General features: G+C 42.7%; 1 long non-coding RNA gene across 2 annotated transcripts in view; it reads left to right on the forward strand.

Annotated features, from left to right (window-relative positions):
- Positions 1-934: 934 nt before the first annotated feature.
- Positions 935-8,711, forward strand: part of LOC123521322 — a 27,862-nt gene continuing 20,085 nt past the window's right edge. For both annotated transcript variants that reach the window (XR_006679777.1, XR_006679776.1), the window contains exon 1: positions 935-1,039. This is a non-coding gene — a long non-coding RNA (uncharacterized LOC123521322). The remainder of the gene's footprint in view (positions 1,040-8,711) is intronic.

An 8,711-nucleotide genomic window follows, 5' to 3' on the forward strand; every position in this document is an offset into this window, starting at 1 on the left:
GAGTACTAGAAAGGCAAGGCTCACCACCCATTTATCCCTCCACCTTTCAATTAGCCCCACATGTGATTATCGGCCAGGCTGGCACAATTAACTAACTCACCACTCTACAGGAGAAAGGTGGCTGCCCATCTCTGTAGAGATGTGTGGCCTTGAACACCTATAGACAGTTTTATTTTGTCCCACAAAGGCCGCTGGGAGTTGGAATAGATTGGACAGCAATGTCGTTTGTTCTTTTTTAAAATCAAATTTATATGTTTATTAGGTTTTATGTAGAAATAAAATATTACAGATCCTATGAAAGCCTCACTTTCCCATCACCCCGCCCCCCCCCCCTCCCCCACACACACACACACACTCTTTTCCTTGATTGAGGCAAGCAGCCTCAAGACCGACGTCTCTGGAGAGCGTGTTCTCGGAGAATGGCACCAGGTCGTATTCACTGTGAATTTTTAGTTCATAGCAGTGCCCAACACAAAATAGAGATATGTATTCAAACAATAAGGGAATGAATGAATAACAGAGATTGTCTTTTCATTAATTTCCCTTATATTTTGTTTTATCTTCATATTTTGCTACCAAATAGAGGCTCTAGAAATGTTTAGAGAGCTGGGTGATTTGAAAAAAAAAAAATCTAAGAGAGCATTGTAAGAGTGATTGTGAAAGATATACTTTGGTCAAAATGTACTATCTTATCATTTTGACCCCTTTTAGAGCTGTTTCAGTTTTTAAAAAGCGAAGTCCACATTGCTTCAGCCCCAGGTGAACCCCCTCTGACCGCAGAGCAGGGATGTGCACAGCTCACTGGCATGCAGGCTGCATCGGAAGGTGGATTGTTTCAGATGCAACTGGTTAAAATGTAGCACCCTATCATTTGATCTTTCTTAGGATCCATTTAAGTTTGTTCTAGTTTTTAATATTTTTTGCTTTTTTTAGATAAAGATTTTTATGTTTTGCTTTGTTATTTTTGTTAGTTTTGTTTCTAATGTTTTTCTGTACATGGAATCCAGGAAAGGAAAATCTAGAGAGGCAGGAAATGGAGGTAAGGCAGGGGAGTTTGGGGGTGGTGGTGGGGTGGAATGGAGAGCTAATGACAATGAGGACAAGAATGAGGAAAACGTTCTAAAACTGATTGTGGTGATGATTGTATAACTCTTCTTGATGTGACTGAACTATTGGATTGTATAATACGTGAATTATATGCCAATACAAAGCAGGAGTCTCTTACTAAGAACGATTTTCCTTTCTCCTCTACATGCATGACTAGCATGCTTTGCTGTTAACTCAGACCCAAAGCTCAGGCTCAGGTGCCTTCAGGCTCTGTAAATACCCGAGTGAGAAACAATCTCGCTTAAGGAACTTAGAGTGTATGTAAAAACCAGCCTGATTGCCTCACAATTAATTTCAGATGTGGAGAGGAAAGGCTGGTTGGGGGTGGGGTGGTGCTGGTAGTGGTGGGGGTGAGTATATGTGTGTAAAGGGTGTGATGCACAAAGGTGGAAATCAACTAAACGGGTGTCATTGAAAATCGCTTGGATTTATTTCAGTGGCATTAACATTCACAGCATCTCTTGTCAGGAATATCAGCTTCAATAACTTGATACACACAGACTTGCAGACACACACACACACACACACACACACACACACAAGCGCGCGTGTTCTGTGCTCTTTCTTGGTGTGCACCTCCGTGGAATCCCTTGGGAGACCTCCAAGGACTGGGGCTTATAAGGCGGAGGAATTCGCGTTTCAGGGCTTATTCCTGGAACGATCTCATGATGAATTAAGCCAGCCAACCACACAACCCACAGCCTCTTCCATGCTTCCAGGTCTTCCTAACCACCTGTTTCCTTGGTTGAAGGATATTGATGTTTCCACACAGATTTGGAGCAAAAAGGCTCCGTTTTATTCATTTCTCTTTCTGAATGAGGAAAGCTTTTTCAAATTGAACATACTGAACAGCAAATTATCATCCCATTAAGCACTTAAAATTACAGACAGCTGAGCCAAACCTGCTATTCCCTCTTTCCCAGGATACAGTCTAACAAGCCAGCTCCAAATTCCAGATGAACCATTTGCTTAGCTCGGATAGTGATTTACAAAACCCAGAGATTTGCTTCAAAGCCCTTTGAGAGGCAGTCTGAAAATGGTAGGCTATGCCTTTGGGACTCTGTGACAAGAAGTCTTCTAGTAGAGTTCTTGGGTGCTTGTTGGTTTGGGTGTCCGACCCTAGCAGTTGGTGGTATCAGAAAGGAGTCCCGCACACTGGTTCACTGATTGTGGTAGTTACATAATCTGTTGTCAATTTGAGACTTAAGGGGTGGAGTTTAGCCTGTCAATCAGGTCGCAGGTTGATGACCTCATTGAAGGTGCTAAGGAGCTAAATAGCTCGCTAGAGATGGGACACACACACTCCCTGCAAGACATTTCTGTGGAGAAGACACATGGAGCTATGTGAGAGCACTGGAGCTGGAGCAGCCACACCAGCGCTGAGATGCTTCCACTGCCACTGGACCCACAAGACTTTCTACCCACTGGGCTGTGATCTTCCTGCATTTGGTGTCATTTATGTGTTGCGTGAGTCTGAAGAGGAATTTATAGGTTGGTATCAGACAAATGGGTTAATATCGAATTTATGGACTTAATCTGGACTGGACTGGGATGTTTTCTGAAAATTCAATTGCTCTTCTATGTAAAGCTCTTTCTTATACATATATGAGTGTCTATGAATTTGTTTCTCTAATCTACACAGACTAACACACGATTGCATTGTGGAATGACATTTTCTGTCTCTTCTGTTGCTTCTGCCTCCAGAACAATTGTTACCAGATACAGGTCTCAATTCAGTATGAAATTCAGTAAAGGTGACCAAGCGGAGGATGGATGTGTGTTCATTTTCATGTATGCATTTAACAGGAACTGAGCATCTACTCCACTATGTTCTTGGCACTATACCAACCATAACGGCTTAAACGATGAATAAAAAACAGTTACTGCTCCCTGTCTTCAAGTGAGGGTTCAAGTAATTCAAGTGGAAGAAGCACATCACCCTGTGTGATCCAAGAACTGTAAATATTAAAATCCAAATCCAGAGGAGAGAATGGTATTAGAGCTTATATTGTGAACACCTGGTTTACAGAAGGCTATGAATGACAGTGGAACCCCAAAATATACCTGCAGGGTCCACATGGATTAAGCTTCTTGTAAATCCCCTCTAACTATAGTTGAGGGATGTGACTAGCCTTGTTATCCTTCAGAGAGCATTGCATAGCCAATCATGGCAGATGTAGTTAGGTTAAAATGTAATATTTTATCATTTGTTCTTCCTTTTGACTCATTTTAAAGTTGTTTCAGTTAAAAAAAAAAAAAGAAGGGGAAATACACGTGGATTAAGCGCTGGGTGAATTCCCTTTGACCATAGGCCAGGGAGGCGAATAGCCCTGCTATCATGCAGAGAGCATTGGAAAGTGGGCTATTGCAGATGCAGTTAGGGTAAAACTCAACACCTTATGCTTTGATTTCCCTTTTCACCCATTCAAAAATTGCTCTGGTTTTAAATATCTTCTGCTTTCGTTTTGATTGAGGTTTTTCTCTGTTATTGTTGTTAGTTTTTTTGTTTTGTTTTGTATGCTTTTTGTATGTGAAAATCCAGTCCAGGTAAATCTAGAGAGACAATAAGCAAAACAAAACAAACTAAAAACCAGCTACTTACTACCTGCATGCAACGCACAGGCTGGCAAAGAAGGGAGCTGAAGACAAAGGACCCCACGGCCTGTCCTACGAAGGACGAAGGTCCTGGAGGAGATGGATTGACCTCAGGGCTGTCGTGCTGCCGCGAGGGCCCAGGCAGGGGACAATGGTGAGGATGGCACAGGGCCGTGTAGTGCTTTGTTCTGTCGTGCATAGACAGTGTGCCCATGGATCACAGCCCGCTTGATGGCACCTAGCAACAACAACAACATACAAGAAACTGGGGCAAGATTCCATCCTCTGGTCTCCATGTCAAGCAGTTTCTAAAGAAAATAAGAAACTCTTCCAAAAAGCATTTATTCTCCATCCTCACAAATAGCAAAGATGTAATTATGATCTACAAAGGCTAAATGAATAGCCATTCATGATGCAAGGCATCTTCAGGAATTCCAATTTCCCCCTCTATCAGTTTTCTAAGGCCACTATAGTGCCTTAGGAACAAAGGCACAAAGCATGACAAATTGGGTGATTTATACACACAGAGAGTAACAGGGGTGGCATAGTGGGTCCTGAGTTGAGCTGCTAACTGCAAAGTCAGTATTTTGAACCTACCAGCAGCCCCAAGGAGGGGGCGGGGGGAACGATAAGCCATTCTCCTCCTGTAAAGAGTTATAGCCTTGGGAACCCTATACAGGGACACTATGACTGGACTCAACTCGACAGCAGTGAGTTTATAACACAGAAATGTTTTTCCTCACTGTTCTGGAAGTTAGGGGTTGAAATCAAAAGGTTGTCCATGTTGATTTCTTCTGAGGGGCCGGAGGGAGAAGCGGTTTTATTTTTCTGTCTTAGCTTGTGGCAATGGCTGGCATTCCTTGGATTGTAGCTGCATCACTTCACTCTCTGCCCTGCCTTCACAGAGCCATCTTTTCTCGGTGTGCTTCTTTCTGTCTCTTCTACTCTTCTATGAGGACACCACTTAGGTCGGACTAAGGAGCCCTGTAGCACAGTGATGATGCACTGGGCTGCGATCTGCAAGTTCTGAAGTTTGAAACCACCAACGACTCTTTGGGATAAAGATGGGGCTTCCTATTCTCATAAACAGTTGCAGTCTTGGAGACCCACTGGGGCAGTTCTGCCCTGCTCTCTGGGTCGCTATGAGTTGGCATTGGCTCGATGACAGTGAACTTGGTTTGGGTAGGTGGGATAAAGATCCACTGAGTTTTAGCTGATAACATCTTTCTAAACTGTATTTCTCAGCAAGCTCACGATTATAGACATTGAAGGTTAGGACTTGAACATGCATTTTGGCAGGGGGCACAGTTCAATCTGTAACACCATTTCCCCTGTTCTGATACATGCCTTCCCTGTGCACTGCAAATGAAATGGATTTACTTGTGCTGATAGAAAAATCTGACCAGTATGTCAATTAGAGTTCAACGTTTTTATCGGACTGAAAAACAAGACAAAATAAGACAAAACTGCCTGTGAGCAGGGAGCAGATCCCGGGAGAAATGAGCCTGTCACATTACAATTTCGACCAGCTTATATGTAATGCAGAAAGAAGCCCTGGTGGAGCTGTATGCTGTGTGTTGGGCTGCTAACCACAAGGTCAGCAGTTTGAACCCACCTGCTTCTCCACAGGAGAAAGATGAGGCTGTCTGCTCCCATAGAAATGTATAGCTTTGGAAACGCAAAGGGTTTCTCTTCTGCTCTACAGGTTCACGATGAATCTGAATGGACTGGACAGTGATGACTTTGATTTGGTTTGGTTATACACAGCACAAACTTTTGAGGAATTCCAAAAGGGAAAGCTGAAATGATTGGTTGTTGGTAGGACGTGGCTTAATTTTGCTTGTGCATTCTAAAGGTTGAGGAGACCTGGTGGCGTAGTGGTTAAGTGTTGGGCTGCTAACCCTAAGGTCAGCAGTTTGAAACCACCAGTTACCCTGTGGGAGAAAGATCAGACTTTCTACTCCTGTAAAGTTACAGTCTTGGAAACTCACAGGGGCAGTTCTGCCATGTTCTATAGGGTCCCAATGAGCCGGCATTGACTAGATGGCAGGGAAGGAGTGGGCATTCTATAGGTTTGTTATGGCTTACCTAACTATTGAAACATTTCCAAAAACTGTCTTCAGCATGGGATTTTAGCGAAGACTTATGTTTAAATGGGGCAGATTGTGAGAGCCATTGTCTTCAACAGTGCTACCACCCATAAATACATATGCACCTGCCCCCTTCTGCTCATGTCCTTCCAAATGGAATCCTTCTGCCCTATTTTTTATTTTGTTTTGTTTTGTTTTGAAATCTTACCAGTACTTCAAAGCCAAGCCCACTTTGCCTTGGGCTCCTAGAGCACTTGGTACTATTCATAGAGCATAGAACATTTGGTTTTGGCTAGGCTTTTAAACTCCATCTGTGTCTCCATCCTGGGCTGCCAGCTTCTCAGGGGCTCACTGACCCATGGAGAGCATAAAGTGCCCTGTACGATTTTCAGTAACTGCTTGTTTCCCGAATAGGGGTCTTTTTATGCCAAAGACAGAAAATTCAGGTTAGACTTTCCTGGCGGAGCTGTTCAAAGGATCCCCCTGCAATTCACAGTTTGAGTCTCATCATCTTAAAATGGAAATGTAACCTGGTTGGAGATCAAAAAGCTATGTTCCTATGTCGTGTTCCTTCTGGGACGAAAACAATCCAATTAAGTTTATTCCAGACCATTAGCTAGGAGGGACTGGTCTTCACACAAAGGTATTGACTCACAGATCCAAAGTCACATGCATGGCCTCCAAAATGTGCTTGTCATCACAAAGCATCCCAGCCTGAGTGATCCAAAGATGATGATAACAAAATCCAAATATGATGAAGGGAGCAGTATCAGAGCTTAAGTTGGAAACACCCAATTTGTAGAAGGTGATGGAGGAATGAGAAAGACCAAAATCCATCTGCAAAGTATCTAGTCAGATTAAGTCTCTGGCAGATCCCCTCTGGGCACAGACAGGGACTCAAACAGGTTTACCATCAGAGATTATTGTAAACTTGATTATGGTGGATTGAACAATGGTATAATATGATACTTGGTCAATTGACCTTCCTTTTACCCAACCGGAATTTGCTCTAGGCTTAAATATTTCTCACTTGTTCCATGACAGAAATTTCTTCCCTGGCTTTTTATTGAGGGTTCTTATAACAATCCATGCATCAATTATACAAGCACATTTGTACATATGTAGCCATCATCATTTTATAGATATTTTCTTTCTACTTGAGCCCTTGGTATCAGATCCTATCCTCCCCCTGCCCCCTCCCACCCTCATGACCCCTTGATAAATTATAAATTATTATTATTATTATTTTCATATCTTACACTGTCCATTGTCTCCCTTCAACCATGTTTGTTGTTCGTCCCCCTTGGGGGGAGGGGGGTGCTATATGTCGATCATTGTGATTGGTGTTCCCTTTCTCCCCGCACCTTCCCCCTACTCTCATGGTATTGCTGCTCTCCATATTGTTCCTGAGGGTTTGTCTGTCCTGGATTCCGTGTGTGGAGAGCTCTTATCTGTACAGTGTACATGCTCCAGTCTGGCTGGATTTGTAAGGTAGAACTGGGGTCATGATGGTGGGTGGAGGGGTGGGGAGGGAAGCCTTAAAGAACTAGAAGAATATTGTGTGTTTCGTCAGCGCTATACTGCATCTCTTCCTTGTGACCCTTCTGTGAGAGTCCTATTGTCTACAGATAGGTTTTGGATCTCCACTCTGACCCCCCACATTTACATTAATATGATTGTTTTAGGTCTTCTAATGCCTGATACCTGATCCATTCGACACTTAGCGATCATACAGGCTGGTGTGCTTCTTCCATGTGGGCTTTGTAGCTTCTCTGGCTTTTAAAATATTGCTGTTGGTCTTTCTTTCTTATTCTTTCTTTTTATATTTATATTGTTATTATTATTTTCTTCTTTCTGTTTTGTTTTTTATTGTTTCTGTTGGGGTTCCCAGGTTATGATGCACAAAAGGAGTGGGTGCATAAGGACTGTGAGTGACGCAATGTTTAATGGAACCGGGCTGGGGGCAGAGGGGAGAGGATGAGGGGAATTGGGAAGAAAACAATGAATGCAGGAAGGGGAGGGAGCACTAGAACGGATTGTGATGATGTATATAGAACTCTTGGCAAAAGTGACTTAACTATGGAAATGTATGATATGTGAATTTTATATCAAGAAAACTACTAAAAAAAACCCCAGAAAGAAACAAAAGTTGACCATTGATTACCATGGGTGAAGGAAGAAGAGATTTTGCTTAGGGGCATTGAGTTTATGTTAATGGTGGTGGAATAATTTGGAAAAGGATATCAATAATGATTGCACAACACGACCAGTGGCACTGAATTATTTGTGTAGGAGTTGTTGAATTGGAAAATGTTTTGTTGTGTATATTTTGCCACAATTAAAAAATCATTACACTAATAACAAGGAGTGCAAGGAAGAAGAAAATGTTCTAAGACTGATTGCAGTAATGATTTTATAACACATCTCGATATGACTGAATTGTATGATATATGAATGAAGTACCAATAAATCTGTTAAAAGAAAAGAAATGTGCTCGTCACTAATCTGACTTAGGTAGTGGTGGCCTTAGGGTGCTCGATCAGCCACCAGTTGGTGTCAAACTGATGCCGACTCTTGGCAATGCCACGTGTTTCAGAGTAGACTTGTGCTGCACAGGATTTTCAGTGGCTAATTTTTTGAAAGTTGGTCCTCGGGCCCTTCTTACAAGGCTCTCTTACTGCCTGCACGAGGCACGCGCCTGCCTGTTTTCCGTCATGAACAAGTATTTTCGCTCTTGGAGCTTTGGTGGGGAACCTTTTGCTTGAAGAGTTCCCAAGTCCATTGTACCTGCCTTGCTCCATGGGTAGACACAGTTAGTATAAGGTGATCAGATTTAAAGCGGTACACCATTGACCGGGAGCAGGGGGGGGGGTGGGTTCTTGATTAAAAATTTGGTCTATATGGACCAAATAGACTGTT

The sequence above is a fragment of the Echinops telfairi genome, unplaced genomic scaffold, assembly GCF_000313985.2.
Source record: "Echinops telfairi isolate 266 unplaced genomic scaffold, ASM31398v2 ScPeMD7_9;HRSCAF=40, whole genome shotgun sequence".
Lineage (NCBI taxonomy): Eukaryota > Metazoa > Chordata > Mammalia > Afrosoricida > Tenrecidae > Echinops > Echinops telfairi.